Source organism: Nomascus leucogenys, chromosome 21, assembly GCF_006542625.1.
Source record: "Nomascus leucogenys isolate Asia chromosome 21, Asia_NLE_v1, whole genome shotgun sequence".
NCBI classification, from domain to species: Eukaryota; Metazoa; Chordata; class Mammalia; order Primates; family Hylobatidae; genus Nomascus; species Nomascus leucogenys.
In genome coordinates this window covers 22,463,161-22,481,331 of record NC_044401.1, presented here as the reverse complement: position 1 = coordinate 22,481,331, position 18,171 = coordinate 22,463,161, and the positions used below count along the sequence as shown (strand labels likewise).

General features: G+C 39.9%; 1 protein-coding gene across 7 annotated transcripts in view; it reads left to right on the top strand.

The window, feature by feature from the left end:
* Window positions 1–18,171, top strand: part of ST3GAL6 (ST3 beta-galactoside alpha-2,3-sialyltransferase 6) — a 70,286-nt gene that overhangs the window by 16,157 nt on the left and 35,958 nt on the right. For 2 of the 7 annotated variants that reach the window (XM_030802174.1, XM_030802175.1), the window contains exon 2: window positions 14,470–14,641. The exons of the other annotated variants lie outside the window; for them this stretch is intronic. The gene's annotated coding sequence lies outside the window, so the exon portion shown is untranslated. The remainder of the gene's footprint in view (window positions 1–14,469; window positions 14,642–18,171) is intronic. 7 annotated transcript variants of the gene reach the window in all.

Sequence of the window (18,171 nt, the reverse complement as noted above, 5' to 3'; positions counted from 1 at the left end):
TGAATTTTGAACATGAGGAAAGCATCAAGTTGATCTCACTCTTGGGAAGCTGTAATAGCTTACAGGTTGGGAATAAGGATCCCGGCAGCAAACTGCCTAAGACCAAACCAGCCTTGATACCTTTTAGCTTAAGACCTTAGGTAAGTCATTTAACTTCTCTAGGTCTCAGTCTCCTTTTCTATAGAGTCAGAATAGTAGTGCGCATCTCCATCTCAGTGCTATTGTGGGGATTATATGAGTTTGTGCCTGTGAAATCTGGAATGTAGTAAGCGTGCAAAAAAGATTAGCTATTATTTTCTTTTCTTATTTGTATTTATTTATTTTTTTGAGACAGAGTCTCGCTGTGTCTCCTATGCTGGAGTGCAGTGGTGAGATCTCAGCTCACTGCAACCTCCGCCTCCAGGTTCAAGCGATTCTCCTGCCTCAGCCTCCCAAGTAGCTGGGATTACAGGCACCCGCCACCATGCCCGGCTAATTTTTTGTGTTTTTCATAGAGACGGGGTTTTGCCATGTTGGTCAGGCTGGTCTCGAACTCCTGACCTCAGGTGATCTGCCCGCCTTGGCCTCTCAAAGTGCTAGGATTACAGGCGTGAGCCTCCGTGCCTGGCCTGCGCTATTATTATTTTCATCATCGCCCCTGCTATCTGCAGTCTCGGTTCTTTGAGTGTACCATTTTCATTCTCACCTCAGAATCTTTGCAAATGCTTCTTCCTCTGCCTGGAATATTCTTTCTTTCTACCCTGTTTTATCTGATTAACTCCTCTTCATCCTTTAGAGATACTTCCTGTCCTTCCGTATCTGGATCAGTCCCTAGTCGCCCTACAATTGGAACTTGATGATTACTTGTGAACTACTTGTTAATTTCTGCCTTTCTTGATGAACTGTAAACTGTTTTTCTTCTTCACTGCTGTATCTCCAAAGCCTAAAACAGTGTCCGGCACAGAGTAGTCAGTGAGAAATTCTTTATTGAAGAAATCAACAATGTTACCCTAGAAGGTGAAAACATTCAGAGTTAAATTTAGCAAGAAATGATTTTGAAATTCACTTTGCCTTAAGGATCAATGCACCGGTTTTAGGAAATAAATCTAGGATTGTTTGATTTTATAAAAAAATCTACCATATGTATTGGTTTATTCGTAATAATAAATTATAAGTTGCCCCAAATTAAGCTTCACCTCGTATTTATAACTTAGCTCTAGGAAATCATCTGATTGATAGTGGTAAATGTGTTGTCACATTTTCATTTGCTGTGGAGAGCAGGACAGTTTCAACACGGGAATTTTAAGGTTTGGTATATGCTCATCCGATTGTTCACCCTTAAGCTAACTCATTTCTTTCTTTTAAAAATAGCAGAAAAGGTATGGGAAAAAAATCAGATTGGAGAGGATATTTCCTAAGGGCCAGAATAATCCAGGCTTATTCAGAATAAATTGGCATAATAAGTATTTGAAAACAGAACTTTCAAATATCAGATGAAGTGTTATTTGTAACTTTTAAGCAAACTAAAACAGTAAACTCTTTGGAAAGGGGACTTTTAGAATCAGGAAAGACAAGAAACTGGTTCCCCCTTAGTTGTAGTTTTATTTACTCTGGGAGAGAAACATTAAGAATGCTTTCAAGTGTAAGGAAGGGCTGTGTATTCAGGTATCAGCATACTGCTCTAAGAGAGACATCAGAGAGTTTTGAACTGATTGAAAGCCCAAATCTATTAGATCAGTTGAGGAGCAGAGCAAAATATGACCAAGCAATAAATGAGGACCCTCAAAGCTTTTAAGAAATTCTTATAGTTTGTGTAGGTGGTTGGGAGGTGAAATTCCAGGGCTAGGAATATAATGTAAAGCCCTACAGTGAAAAAGAAGACTGCAAATTGTGGCCTTAGGGGACTTTCCTGCCCCGTCCAGAGACACATGATTTTTTTTAACAGAAATCCCTGGAAAAATTACTTTAGAGCCATGTTTTCTTGCATCCTGCATTTTCATTAATGGTAGTATACTGAAATCAAATTCATCATTCTTTTATTCATCAGAGCACATTTACTTAGTTTTAAGTACTTTCCAAGCTCAGAATAAGGTCACCATTCTACTATGGAAGTGACACATCCTTAGAATTGTGCAAAATTAATTACTGGTTGGGGTATGACCTTGAGGGTATAGGATACAACATGTTTTTGGAAATTTGAACGTGTGGACTCACAAAACCCTGCTAATAACCACTTAACCTATTTATTAATCATCTGCCTCAAAATCAGGGCTGGAGAAAACTTTTGAAATAATGTAGTTAGAAGACTCCGTACAGTGACTTTGGGACACCCTGGTTTAAGTAACATTCTAATGTTCCTGTTCACTCTACATTCTTGCCACTCAAAGCAGGGGCTACAGACTAGCAGCACTGGCATTTTTTTTTTTTTTTTTTGGCATCATTTGGGAGCTTTCTGGAAATGCAGATAACCAGGCCCTGCCCTAGACCTGCTGAATCAGAATCAGCAACTTAACAGGATGCTCAGGTGATGCCAATGGCTATAAAAGTTTGTTAAGCACTGCTCTGCACACTCCTGCCAAATGGACTTTAGAACATAATAGTAATGTGTGACCCACTTTCCAAGAATGCATCCTGTATTAGGCAGTCCAAATATTAGCAAGGTCTTCCTAGTGCTGAGCTCAAACTTAACTCCTTGAATTTTGCATTCACTGGCCTTGGCATAACTGCTTGGTAGCCATCAGAACCAGGCAAAATCCTCTTCGTGAAGGACCTTCAAACCTGTGACTAGGCTATCTTGTTTCTTTCCTTGATTTAAGCTTCCCCAGGTGTAACTAAATCCCTGTCCCCCCCCAGCTGTTCCTAGTATGACAGTGCTTGAGGTTTCTTTACCAACTTATCCAGACTAAATAATCTTTTTTTTTTTTGAGATGGAGTCTCGCTCTGTTGCCCAGGCTGAAGTTTAGTGGCATGATCTTGGCTCACTGGAGCCTCTGCCTTCCAGGTTCAAGGAATTCTCCCTGCCTCAGCCTCCCGAGTAGCTGGGATTACAGGTGCCCGCCACTACACCTGGCTAATTTTTGTATTTTTCATAGAGACAAGGTTTTGCCATGTTGGCCAGGCTGGTCTCCAACTCCTGACCTCAGGCAATCCTCCCGCCTTGGCCTCCCAAAGTGCTGGGATTACATAGGTGTGAGCCACTGGGCTCGTCCCAGACTGAATAATCTTAAAGGACCCTTCCAACTTTAAAATTGTGATGGATTCTTTAGTAATAAGTAATAGTGGATAGAAGATGATAGAAACTCAGGAACTGTACTTTCTATACATTTAAGGAGAGAATAATCCTGAGGCACAAATATATCATGATCCATAATTTCTTTAGGTTCAAAATTCTGTCACATGGTGAAGACTTCTCTAATAGTAGCCATTAAACAGCACTCCTTTGCTTTTCTCTGGATTTCTAAATGGGTTTGCTACTTAACACTTCAAACGTGAAGTGTATATAGAGATATATGAAAATAAGCGCTTTCAGTTTCTTTGAAAATTGAAACATTTATGTACTTAAAAAAATTCTCTAATTTACAATTCAGCACGTCAGCTGATTTTGTTTTTCTTTAATGCCTTTCAGTATAGTACATTCTCATTTAATGTCATTTATAGGTTTTTGGAAACTACAACCTTAAGCAAAATATTTTTGTTCATTGTCATTTTATTGTTGATGAAAAAATTGGTTTTGGTGTACCTTACTTTGCTTAAAGTCATAGTTTCCAAGAACTTATGAACAATAAGTGAGGATTTACTATAAGGTGTTACATACACATACATCTAACAAATGGAAATAATCTTCATGTAGTCAACTTTTAAAAATTTTCTTTCTTTGATAAAATCTATTTTTTATGTTACTATATGAGTTTCATAATCAAGCATAATTATTTCCCTGTTTAAGGACATTAGAGTTCGTAAATGGCCTATGAAATAAAATATTTGCCAATTTTTTATTTTTATTTTTATTATACTTTAGGTTTTAGGGTACATGTGCACAATGTGCAGGTTTGTTACATATGTATCCATGTGCCATGTTGGTTTGCTGCACCCATTAACTCGTCTTTTAGCATTAGGTATATCTCCTAATGCTGTCCCTCCCCCCTCACCCAACCCCACAACAGTCCCCGGAGTGTGATGTTCCCCTTCCTGTGTCCATGAGTTCTCATTGTTCAATTCCCACCTATGAGTGAGAACATGCGGTGTTTGGTTTTTTGTCCTTGCGATAGTTTGCTGAGAATGATGGTTTCCAGTTTCATCCATGTCCCTACAAAGGACATGAACTCATCATTTTTTATGGCTGCATAGTATTCCATGGTGTATATGTGCCACATTTTCTTAATCCAGTCTATCGTTGTTGGACATTTGGGTTGGTTCCAACTCTTTGCTATTGTGAATAGTGCTGCAACAAACATACGTGTGCATGTGTCTTTATAGCAGCATGATTTATAGTTCTTTGGGTATATACCCAGTAATGGGATGGCTGGGTCAAATGGTATTTCCAGTTCTAGATCCCTGAGGAATCGCCACACTGACTTCCACAAAGGTTGAACTAGTTTACAGTCCCACCAACAGTGTAAAAGTGTTCCTATTTCTCCACATCCTCTCCAGCACCTGTTGTTTCCTGACTTTTTAATGATGGCCATTCTAACTGGTGTGAGATGGTATCTCACTGTGGTTTTGATTTGCATTTCTCTGATGGCCAGTGATGATGAGCATTTTTTCATGTGTTTTTTGGCTGCATAAATGTCTTCTTTTGAGAAGTGTCTGTTCATGTCCTTTGCCCACTTTTTGATGGGGTTGTTTGTTTTTTTCTTGTAAATTTGTTTGAGTTCATTGTAGATTCTGGATATTAGCCCTTTGTCAGATGAGTAGGTTGCAAAAATTTTCTCCCATTCTGTAGGTTGCCTGTTCACTCTGATGGTAGTTTCTTTTGCTGTGCAGAAGCTCTTGAGTTTAATTAGATCCCATTTGTCAATTTTGGCTTTTGTTGCCATTGCTTTTGGTGTTTTAGACATGAAGTCCTTGCCCACGCCTATGTCCTGAATGGTATTGCCTAGGTTTTCTTCTAGGGTTTTTATGGTTTTAGGTCTAACACGTAAGTCTTTAATCCATCTTGAATTAATTTTTGTGTAAGGTGCAAGGAAGGGATCCAGTTTCAGCTTTCTACATATGGCTAGCCAGTTTTCCCAGCACCATTTATTAAATAGGAAATCCTTTCCCCATTGCTTGTTTTTGTCAGGTTTGTCAAAGATCAGATAGTTGTAGCTATGCGGCATCATTTCTGAGGGCTCTGTTCTGTTCCATTGATCTATGTCTCTGTTGTGGTACCAGTACCATGCTGTTTTGGTTACTGTAGCCTTGTAGTATAGTTTAAAGTCAGGTAGCGTGATGCCTCCAGCTTTGTTCTTTTGGCTTAGGATTGACTTGGGTGTGCAGGCTCTTTTTTGGTTCCATATGAACTTGAAAGTAGTTTTTTCCAATTCTGTGAAGAAAGTCATTGGTAGCTTGATGGGGATGGCATTGAATCTATAAATTACCTTGGGCAGTATGGCCATTTTCACTATATTGATTCTTCCAACCCATGAACATGGAATGTTCTTCCATTTGTTTGTATCCTCTTTTATTTCATTGAGCAGTGGTTTGTAGTTCTCCTTGAAGAGGTCCTTCACATCCCTTGTAAGTTGGATTCCTAGGTATTTTATTCTCTTTGAAGCAATTGTGAATGGGAGTTCACTCATGATTTGGCTCTCTGTTTGTCTATGATTGGTGTACAAGAATGCTTGTGATTTTTGTACATTGATTTTGTATCCTGAGACTTTGCTGAAGTTGCTAATCAGCTTAAGGAGATTTTGGGCTGAGACAATGAGGTTTTCTAGATATACAATCATATCATCTGCAAACAGGGACAATTTGACTTCCTCTTTTCCTAATTGAATACCCTTTATTTCCTTCTCCTGCCTGATTGCCCTGGCCAGAACTTCCAGCACTATGTTGAATAGGAGTGGTGAGAGAGGGCATCCCTGTCTTGTGCCAGTTTTCAAAGGGAATGCTTCCAGTTTTTGCCCATTCACTATGATATTGGCTGTGGGTTTGTCATAGATAGCTCTTATTATTTCGATCAATACCTAATTTATTGAGAGTTTTTAGCATGAAGGGTTGTTGAATTTTGTCAAAGGCCTTTTCTGCATCTATTGAGATAATCATGTGGTTTTTGTTGTTGGTTCTGTTTATATGCTGGATTACAATTATTGATTTGAGTATGTTGAACCAGCCTTGCATCCCAGGGATGAAGCCCACTTGATCATGGTGTATAAGCTTTTTGATGTGCTGCTGGATTCAGTTTGCCAGTATTTTATTGAGGATTTTTGCATCAATGTTCATCAAGGATATTGGTCTGAAATTCTCTTTTTTGGTTATTTCTCTGCCAGGCTTTGGTATCAGGATTATGCTGGCCTCATAAAATGTGTTAGGGAGGATTCCCTCTTTTTCTATCGATTGGAATAGTTTCAGAAGGAATGGTACCAGTTCCTCCTTGTACCTCTGGTAGAATTCAGCTGTGAATCCATTAGGTCCTGGACTCTTTTTGGTTGGTAAGCTATTGATTATTGCCACAATTTCAGAACCTGTTATTGGTCTATTCAGAGATTCAACTTCTTCCTGGTTTAATCTTGGGAGTATGTATTTGTCGAGGAATTTATCCATTTCTTCTAGATTTTCTAGTTTATTTGCATAGAGGTGTTTGTAGTATTCTCTGATGGTAGATTGTATTTCTGTGGGATTGGTGGTAATAACCGCTTTTTCATTTTTTGTTGCATCTATTTGATTCTTCCCTCTTTTCTTCTTTGTTAGTCTTGCTAGCAGTCTATCAATTTTGTTGATCTTTTCAAAAAACCAGCTCTTGGATTCATTAATTTTTTGAAGGGTTTTTTGTGTCTCTATTTCCTTCAGTTCTGCTCTGATTTTAGTTAATTCTAGCCTTCTGCTAGCTTTTGAATGTGTTTGCTCTTGCTTTTCTAACTCTTTTAATTGTGATGTTATGGTGTCAATTTTGGATCTTTCCTGCTTTCTCTTGTGGGCATTTAGTGCTATAAATTTCCCTCTACACACTGCTTTGAATGTGTCCCAGAGATTCTGGTATGTTGTGTCTTTGTTCTCGTTGGTTTCAAAGAATATCTTTATTTCTGCTTTCATTTCATTATGTACCCAATAGTCATTCAGGAGCAGGTTGTTCAGTTTCCATGTAGTTGAGCAGTTTTGAGTGAGTTTCTTAGTCCTGAGTTCTAGTTTGATTGCACTGTGGTCTGAGAGACAGTTTGTTATAATTTGTGTTCTTTTACATTTGTTTAGGAGACCTTTACTTCCAACCATGTGGGCAATTTTGGAATAGGTGTGGTGTGGTGCTGAAAAAAATGTATATTCTGTTGATTTGGGGTGGAGAGTTCTGTAGATGTCTATTAGGTCCACTTTGTGCAGAGCTGAGTTCAATTCCTGGATATCCTTGTTAACTTTCTGTCTGTCTCGTTGATCTGTCTAATGTTGACAGTGGGGTGTTAAAATCTCCCATTATTATTGTGTGGGAGTTTAAGCCCCTTTGTAGGTCACTCAGGACTTGCTTTATGAATCTGGGTGCTCCTGTGTTGGGTGCATATATATTTAGGATCGTTAGCTCTTCTTGTTGAATTGATCCCTTTACCATTATGTAATGGCCTTCTTTATCTCTTTTGATCTTTGTTGGTTTAAAGTCTATTTTATCAGAGACTAGGATTGCAACCCCTGCCTTTTTTTGTTTTCCATTTGCTTGATAGATCTTCCTCCATCCCTTTATTTTGAGTCTATGTGTGTCTCTGCACGTGAGATGGGTTTCCTGAATACAGCACACTGATGGGTCTTGACTCCTTATCCAATTTGCCAGTCTGTGTCTTTTAATTGGAGCATTTAGCCCATTTACATTTAAAGTTAATATTGTTATGTGTGAATTTGATCCTGTCATTATGATGTTAGTTGGTTATTTTGCTCGTTAGTTGATGCAGTTTCTTCCTAGCCTCAATGGTCTTTACAATTTGGCATGTTTTTGCAGTGGCTGGTACCGGTTGTTCCTTTCTATGTTTAGTGCTTCCTTCAGGAGCTCTTTTAGGGCAGGCCTGGTGGTGACAAAATCACTCAGCATTTGCTTGTCTGTAAAGTATTTTATTTCTCCTTCACTTATGAAGCTTAGTTTGGCTGGATATGAAATTCTGGGTTGAAAATTCTTTTCTTTAAGAATGTTGAATATTGGCCCCCACTCTCTTCTGGCTTGTAGAGTTTCTGCCAAGAGATCAGCTGTTAGTCTGATGGGCTTCCCTCTGTGGGTAACCCGACCTTTCTCTCTGGCTGCCCTTAACATTTTTTCCTTCATTTCAACTTTGGTGAATCTGACAATTATGTGTCTTGGAGTTGCTCTTCTCGAGGAGTATCTTTGTGGCGTTCTCTGTATTTCCTGAATCTGAATGTTGGCCTGCCTTGCTAGATTGGGGAAGTTCTCCTGGATAATATCTTGCAGAGTGTTTTCCAACTTGGTTCCATTCTCCCTATCATTTTCAGGTACACCAATCAGACGTAGATTTGGTCTTTTCACATAGTCCCAAATTTCTTGGAGGCTTTGTTCGTTTCTTTTTCTTCTTTTTTCTCTAAACTTCCCTTCTCACTTCATTTCATTCATTTCATCTTCCATCACTGATACCCTTTCTTCCAGTTGATCGCATCGGCTCCCAAGCCTTCTGTAATCTTTGTGTAGTTCTCGATACTTGGCTTTCAGCTCCATCAGCTCCTTTAAGCCCTTCTCTCCATTGGTTATTCTAGTTATCCATTCGTCTAATTTTTTTTCAAAGTTGTTAACTTCTTTGCTATTGTTTTGAATTTCCTCCCGTAGCTCAGAGTAGTTTGATCGTCTGAAGCCTTCTTCTCTCAACTCGTCAAAGTCATTCTCCATCCAGCTTTGTTCCGTTGCTGGTGAGGAACTGCGTTCCTTTGGAGGAGGAGAGGTGCTCTGCTTTTTAGAGTTTCCAGTTTTTCTGCTCTGTTTTTTCCCCATCTTTGTGGTTTTATCTACTTTTGGTCTTTGATGTTGGTGATGTACAGATGGATTTTTGATGTGGATGTCCTTTCTGTTTGTTTTCCTTCTACCAGACAGGACCCTCAGCTGCAGGTCTGTTGGAGTTTGCTAGAGGTCCGCTCCAGACCCTGTTTGGCTGAGTGTCAGCAGCGGTGGCTGCAGAACAGTAGATTTTCGTGAGACCACAAATTCAGCTGTCTGATAGTTTCTCTCGAAGTTTTGTCTCAGAGGAGTACCTGGCCGAGTGAGGTGTCAGTCTGTCCCTACTGGGGTGCCTCCCAGTTAGGCTGCTCGGGGGCCAGGGACCCACTTTAGGAGGCAGTCTGTCCGTTCTCAGATCTCCAGCTGCGTGCTGGGAGAACCACTATTCTCTTCAAAGCTGTCAGTCAGACAGGGACATTTAAGTCTGCAGAGGTTCCTGCTGAATTTTTGTTTGTCTGTGCCCTGCCCCCAGAGGTGGAGCCTACAGAGGCAGGCAGGCCTCCTTGAGCTGTGGTGGGCTCCACCCAGTTCGAGCTTCCTGGCTGCTTTGTTTACCTAAGCAAGCCTGGGCAATGGCGGGCGCCCCTCCCCCAGCCTTGCTGCTGCCTTGCAGTTTGATCTCAGACTGCTGTGCTAGCAATCAGTGAGATTCCGTGGGCATAGGACCCTCCGAGCCAGGTGCGGGACACAATCTCCTGGTGTGCTGTTTTCCAGGCCCGTTGGAAAAGCGCAGTATTAGGGTGGGACTGACCCGATTTTCCAGGTGCCGTCTGTTACCCCTTTCTTTGACTAGGAAAGGGAACTCCCTGACCCCTAGCGCTTCCCGAGTGAGGCAATGCCTCGCCCTGCTTCGGCTCGTGCACAGTGCGCTGCACCGACTGTCCTGCACCCACTGTTTGGCACTCCCTAGTGAGATGAAACCGGTACCTCAAACGGAAATGCAGAAATCACCCATCTTCTGTGTCGCTCACGCTGGGAGCTGTAGACCGGAGCTGTTCCTATTCCAATATTTGCCAATTTTAAGGTATTTGTTTTCTAAGAATTTGTTAAAATAAGTATATTCTAACAGAGACCATAGCGGCAGAAAAACCCCACCTTTGTCCTCTTAAGGTCCCAGCTGGGTCCAAGAATTAAATTGACATAAGTTAGATTAACAGGAGAAAAGCATGCACATTTATTTTACAAGTTTTATGTGGCATGGGAGCCCTCATAAAGAAGTAAAGACGCAAAGAAGCAGTTAGAGCCAGTTGCAGGCATGGCTCATTTTATTGTATTTCATAGACATTGTGCTTTTTACACATTGAAGGTTTGTGGCCACCCTTTGTCCAATAAGCCTATTGGTACCATTTTCCCAACGGTATGTGCTCACTTCTTACCACTGTTACATCTTGGTAATCTTAATATTTCAAATTTTTTCATTAGTATTATATCTGTTATGGTGATCTATGATCACTCATCTTTTTTAAAAATATATAATTTTTTCTTTCTTTTTAAATTTTATTTATTTATTTTATTTTATTTTTGTGACAGAGTCTTGCTGTGTTGCCCAGGCTAGAGTGCAGTGACGCCATCTTGGCTCACTGCAACCTCTGCCTCCCGGGTTCACGCCGTTCTCTGCCTCAGCCTCGCGAGTAGCTGGGACTACAGGCGCCCACCACCACGCCCGGCTAATTTTTTGTATTTTTAGTAGAGACGGAGTTTCACCGTGTTAGCCAGGATGGTGTCGCTCTCCTGACCTCATGATCTGACTGCCTCGGCCTCCCAAAGTGCTGGGATTACAGGTGTGAGCCACCGCGCCCAGCTGGTCACTGATCTTTGATGTTACTATTGTAATTGTTTTGGGATACCACAAACTACACCCCATAAGACAGTCAACTTAATCTATAAATGTTTATGTGTTCTGAATGGACCACCGACCAGTTTTTTCCCTGTTTTTCTTCCTCCCCTTGGGCTTCCATATTCTCTGAGACACAACAATATTGAAATTAGTCCAATTAATAATCCTCCAATAGCCTCTAAGTGTTCAAGTGAAAGGATGAGTTGCACATCTCTCACATTAAATCGAAAGCTAGTAATGATTAAGCTTAGTGAGGAAAGCATGTTGAAAGCCAATACAGACCAGAAACTATGCCTCTTGAGATAGTTAACCAAGTTGTGAATGCATAGGAAAAATTCTTGAAGGAAATTACAAGTGCTACTCCAGTGAATACACAAATGGTAAAGTGAAAGCCTTATTGCTGATATATAGAGAGTATTAGTGGTCTGAATAGAACATCAAACAAGCCACAAAATTTTTTTGAGCCAAAGCCTGATCCCAAACAAGGCTCTAAATCTTTTCCATGAAGACTAAGGGAACCTGCAGAAGAAAAGTTGTAAGTCATGAGGTTTAAGGAAAGAAACTGTCTCCATAACAAAAAAGTGCAAGGTGAAGCAGCAAGTGTTAAAGAAGAGGCTGCAACAAGTTATCCAGATCTAGCTAAGATAAGTGATGAAGGTGGCTACACTGAACAATAGATTTTCATTGTAGACAAACAATCTTATAGTGGAAGAAGATGCCTTCTAGGACTTTTATAGCTAGAGAGGAGAAGCCAGTGCCTGGCTTCAAAGCTTCAAAGGGGCTGGCTGACCCTCTTGTTAGGGGCTAATGCAGCTGGTGACTTTTAAGTTGAAGCCAGTGCTCATTTACCATGCCGAAAATCCTACAACCCTTACAAATTATGCTAAATCAGCCAAGTGCGGTAGCTCACACCTGTAATCCCAGCATTTGGGAGGCCAAGGCAGGAGGATCACTTGAGCACAGGAGTCTGAGACCAGCCTGGGAAACGTAGGGAGAACCCACCTATTAAAAAATAATTATCCTAAATCTACTTGGCCTGTGTGCTATAAAGGAACAGCATGGTTTACTGAATAGTTTAAGCCAGTTATTGAGACCTGCTGCTTAGAAGAAAAAGATTGTTTCAAAATATTATTGCTCTACAGTGCACCTAATTACCCAAGAGCTCTGGTGGCATTGTATGAGGAGTTTAATGTTGTTTTCGTGCCTGCTAAAACAACGTCTATTCTATGAATAGTCTTTTGAATCAAGGAAGAATTTCAATATTCAAGTCTTATTATTTAAGAAATATAGTTTGTAAAGCTCTAGCTGCCATAGATAGTGACCCCTCTGATAGATGTGGGTAAAGTAAATTCAAAGCCTTCTGGAAAGAATTCAACATTCTATATGCCATTAAGAACATTTGTGATTCATGGGAGGTCAAAATATCCACTTTAACAGAAGTTTGGAAGAAGTTGATTACAACTCTCATGGATGACTTTGAGGGCTTCCAGATTGTAGTGGAGGAAGAAACTGCAGATGTAATGGGAATAGCAAGAGAAATAGAATTAGCAATAGAGCCTGAAGAAGGGACTGAATTGTTACAAAACTCATAATAAAACTTTAATGAATGAGGATTGCTTCTTATGCAGGAGCAAAGAAAGTGAGTCCTTGAGATGAAATCAATCCTAGTGAGAATGCTCTGAACTTTGTTGAAATGACAACAAAGGGTTAGGAATAGTAGATAAATTTAGTTGATAAAACAGTGGCAGGGTTTGAGAGGATTGGCTGTGATTTTGAAAGAAGTTCTGTGGCTAAAATGCTATCAGAGCATTGCATGGTACAGAGAAATCTTTCGTGAAGGGAAACGTCATTGTTTTATTTTAAGACATTGTCTCAGCCACCCCAACCTTTAGCAACCAGCAGCCTGATAAGTTAGCAGCCGTAAGCACTGAGTCAAGATCATCACTAGCAAAAAGATTATAACTCAATGAAGGCTCAGATGATCAATCATTAGCATTTTTAGCAGTAAAATATTTTAAAATTAAGATATGCACATTGTTTTTTAGACACAATGCTATTACTGCACACTATAGACAGTGTTGTATAAACATAACTTACATCCATTGGGAAACTGAAAAATTTGTGACTTGCTTTATTATGATATTTGCATTATTGCATTGGTCTGGAACTGAACGTGCAATATCTCTTCAGTGTGTCTGAACTTATTTTTTATTTATTTGTTTATTTTTTTTGAGACGGAGTCTCGCGCTGTTGCCCAGGCTGGAGTGCAGTTGCATGATCTCGGCTCACTGCAACCTCCGCCTCCCAGTTCAAGCGATTCTCCTGCCTCAGCTTCCCGAGTAGCTGGGACTACAGGTGCCTGCCACCGCGCCTGACTGATTTTTTGTCTTTTTAGTAGAGACTGGGTTTCAGCATGTTCGCCAGGATGGTCTCGATCTCCTGACCTCGTGATCCACCCGCCTCGGCCTCCCAAAGTGCTGGGATTACAGGCGTGAGCCTCCGCGCCCAGCCTGAACTTATATACTAGATTGAACATAATAAACTGTGAAAATGCAGCTAAATTGTGTGGGGAGGCTTAAAAGATAAGAGTTATTTCAACAAGCTCTGTCTCAACATCTTGTCTTTGAAGATAAGGATGTTGCCATTTTTTCTAGTATAGGGAGGGTATCTTCCATGTGGGAATTTCATTTTCTGCTTTTAAGAAACAGCACAAGGGTTAATGAGATATTCATGCAGTTGCTATTTTTCAAGTGCCTTTAACTTAAATAGGCAAAATACCAGAATATTAATACCATAATAATGGACTTAAAATACCCCATAAACCATGCTGTTCTTTTATAGCACACAGGCAGAGTAGATTTCGCATAATTGTTTTTAACGTCTTAAAGAGCATGCATTTTGTGTGTGCGTGTCTGTGTGTATGTGTGTTAGTCTTGTGTAAAAATAGCTGTAGCAAGAGAGGTTTGAGATTTTTTCAATTTTTTTTTTGTTTTAGAAAGTAGCCCACGGCACATTTTTAAACTAGTTGTTCTAATACTTCACCCACACTTCTTTTTCCTTCACTTTCTTCTAGATATTTTTATTCTTCTTGATCTCCTCCTCATTCTCCTCTCTCCTTCTGTCCCTTCCTCTTCTAATGATTTTCAGAGAAATAGCTACTTCTCTCACCTCACCTCTGCATTTCAAAATAAAGCTGTGTGTATGTGTGGAGAGAAGCTGGAAAAGAAGACAGATGGTTCTTTCATTACCAGGTTACTTGGGATTAATTGAGCTGGGTATGTTATTATTTTTAAGGAGACTGAGCGGGGTGCTTTGGAAAGCTAGTTCTGAAAGGCAGGCAGTAATGTAATATGTACTGTTGGATTTTTTGTTTTGTTTCTGTGTTTGGTAATTTCATCATCCTGTAAAGCATTTTTTAGGAGATCAGAAGTGAGTTTACTAAAATGGCATTTTCCTTAAATTTTTAAAAATGACTTTACATTTTTCTGGGGCAGCTGAACCATTCTTAGAAACATACTATCTTTATGTTTTATTTCAGCATTTGCAAGTGAGGAAGCAGCACAACCCCGGGTCTTAGATAATTTCTAACAGAGAGGCCCCAGCAATTCAGCAGGCAGCGTCCTGAGTCTTTGGCAGCCTGGTCCCTCTTTAGCAAATTCTCCACCTTTGCGAACAGAGGGTCTTTAGGACACAGATTCTTAAAAGTGCAGGTAAGCAAAGGCAACACCACCATTGTCTCAAATTGCTTAAATGTAAACTTGAGCACTTGTAATGTTCTTATATAATGTTTCTCTTGTGGGTGATGTTAAAATCCCCTCTTCTATGAATACAGGTGCCTGCTATTTTTTCTCTTACTAGTTTTGCAGGCTGGGGGCCTATGAGACTGCTAATGTAACCCATGACCCTTCAGCATATCCCACAGTTGAGCTATGAGAGTCTTAAATATTATTTTTATTCTCAATTGAATGGGCCTTCTTTGGGACTCTTCTTAACCAATACATAAGTGAGGAGTAAGAAAACTCTTAAAATTAGAACATTATATGCATCACAAATATTACAGAAATTCTGCTGTTAACCAACTTTATATTGGGCAAGAGGGTTTCCCTCTTTGGGCCTTGTTTTCTCAATAGAATTAATTCCAGTTCTCTCTCTGTCTTTAAGTGCAACAATTAATGATAGTTTCATTAAAGTACCTTCTAATTTTTTAGGCTGATTTTTCTTACTTTTTTGGAATCCTGTGCACAGATTTCAGACATCAATGTATAACTTTATTCTGAAAAAAGATCTAGAGTTCAGCTGTCTACCAGGAATGAACTAAATGTTTTACCCATGAATATATGCAGGCACTCAATGATTTATTAAGGTTCATCAGAGAATGATTATTCTAGCAAATTTGTTTGGAGATCTTTTTGGGAAAGACACTTATTGACTGATAACATTATGCTTTAGTAGTGCTGGCCAATATGGACACTCATAATCATCTTGTGATTTAGTCCTAGGGAACCTCTTAACCTCTTGCTTGTTCCCACTGAGATTGCTCGTGAGGGTTTCAAAGTCCTTCCCCAGCATGGTCCTTAGCCACTGGACTTGCAGAACTCTTGAGGACCTGAATCAAGGCTGGAGGCAGGGCTGGGTCCTCAGGTTTTACTGCCAGCAACATCTCAATTTAGTGGAATCTGGACTGTAATCATCTTGGTGATTTGTAAAGCTGTTTTTCCTGTCAGTCTTTACCGTTTCTGGCATCAAAAAGATGGAAGTATTTTGAGAGTCTTTGTGATGCTCCTGGACTCTAGTACATGCTTGGGTTCATGTCCCAGCTCTGTCACTTACGACGTGGGTATCCCGGGGGAAATTATAACTTCTATGTGCTTTGGTGTCTTTATCTGTATCATAGGGTTGACGATAAAGCCTTCTGTAAAGGTTGGTTTTGAGGATTAAAATAAGTCAATGTCTAAAGCATTTAGAACTGTTCTGTCACATAAGTGTTTAGTTAATTTTAACTGTTTTTTTTTTGAGATGGAGTCTTGCTCTGTTGCCCAGGCTGGAGTGCACTGGCACAATCTTGGCTCACTGCAACCTCTGCCTCCCAGGTTCAAGCGATTCTCCTGCCTCAGCTTCCCAAGTAGCTGGGACTACAGGCATGTACCACCATGTCCAGCTAATTTGTATTTTTTAGTAGAGCAGGGTTTCACTATATGTTGGCCAGGCTGGTCTCGAGCTCCTGACCTCTAGTGATCCACCTACCTGGGCCTCCCAAAGTGCTGGGATTACAGGCATGAGCCACTGTGCCTGGTCCTAATTTTAACTGTTTTTATTGGCACCTGTTGCACAGTGTTTATTCTTCTGTCCTTATTCTCTAGCCTAGGGTGAGAAAAATTCCAGTCTTTATCCTTACCTTGTTAAACATTGCTTAAGTCACCGTGGTATTTGCTTCAACACCTAGGACACAATATCTGAATCCTTCTCAACATTATAATGGATCCGAATGAGAATGAAACCTATTTCCTGAAACCTATTTGCCAACTCAGATTATTTATAGAGTTCTTGATTTTTATTTTTTTGCTTCAAAACATAAATTTGAAATGTTGTTTACAAATCTGAGTTTTTTTGTTTGTTTTTACTAAATTTCAGAGCAGTTTTATTAGGAAAAGCATAAAAAAGATATGGTTTCTATAGCCAGAAATAGGGTCTAATTCTAAGATGAGTTTTGCCAGTGAATTAATACTATTTTGAATGCCTTTCACTTTATTTTTATTTATTTTATTTTATTTTATTTTATCTCCTCTGTCACCCAGGTTGGAGTGCAGTGGCGCAGTCTCGGCTCACTGCAAGCTCTGCCTCCCGGGTTCACGCCATTCTCCTGCCTCAGCCTCTCCGAGTAGCTGGGACTACAGGCGCCCGCCACCACGCCCGGCTAATTTTTTGTATTTTTAGTAGAGACGGGGTTTCACCGTGGTCTCGATCTCCTGACCTCGTGATCCGCCCGCCTCGGCCTCCCAAAGTGCTGGGATTACAAGCGTGAGCCACCGCGCCCGGCCTGCCTTTCACTTTATATTCAAAAGCAGATAGATGAGTAAAGCTTCCTGTCACAGATACTTTAAGATGTTAAAATGATTGTGCAGCAATAATAGAACAGTAATGGAAACTTAATTTTTTGAGGCTATTATTAGCACAAAATCATGAGTTCTTTAGTGTCTCTACCAGGACATTAGGAAGCTAATTTTTTAGGAAGGGCTTGGTGTATGGGAAGCTAATACTTCACTAATTTTAAAAGAAGAATTAAAACAAGATTAGGAGAATCTTTACCATGAGCCAGATACTTACCTAAGTATTTTGTATTTACCACTTGTAATAGCTCTATTAGGAAGTATTATTATTCTTATTTTACAGCCAAGGAAGCTGAAGTATAAAAAGATTAGGCAAATTCCCAGGGTGATACAACTCATCAGAGGAAGAGCTGAGACTCAAACTCAGGGGGTCTGATTGCCAAGCAAACAATCTTAACACCGAATTATGCTACTACCTACAAAGAATAAATTGCCAATGAATTATTAAGACCAAATCATGGAAGTCTTAAATACCAGGCAAAGTGACAAGATGAGAGCTGCACTTTGAGGATTTTTTGCCAAGTACAGCGTGTGGGCTGGTTTAAAGGGAAGAAAGATTAGAGATCATTGCTAGTAGCTAAGGTGAGAAGTGATGAGAACATGGGTTTAGGAAACAGGATTAAGATAACAGCTTGAAAACACCTATATTTAGGTGGACAGAGGAAGAAGAACAAATCTAGAAACACAGGCAGAGAAGTAGAGGAGGGAGGCTGTGTAGTGCCACCAAGGGAGATTCTGGAACTGAAAACCATAGAGATCAGAGAGGATTGGAACAAAAACAAAGATGAGTGGGTTTGGAGATAGTAATTTATTTATTCATTTATTGACTTTTTTACTCATGAAATAAGTAAATATTATTGTGCACCCATATGAGACAGGAATTGTGCTGGAGGGGAACCCGTGTAAAATGTTCTTCTTTATTACCAACTTTGCTACTTATTAGCAAGATAGCCTTTGACAAGTTTTTTTTTTAAACTTTTCAAAATCCTGGCTGCCTCTTCTGTAATTCTTGATACATAAGTCCTTACTGTGTCTAAATGCCCCCAACTCTTACAGTCTGCCCAGCTCTAAGATCTGTAATTCTTGGGTTCAAGTTGTAAATTGCAATAATTGGAAATATAGTAAATATGTGG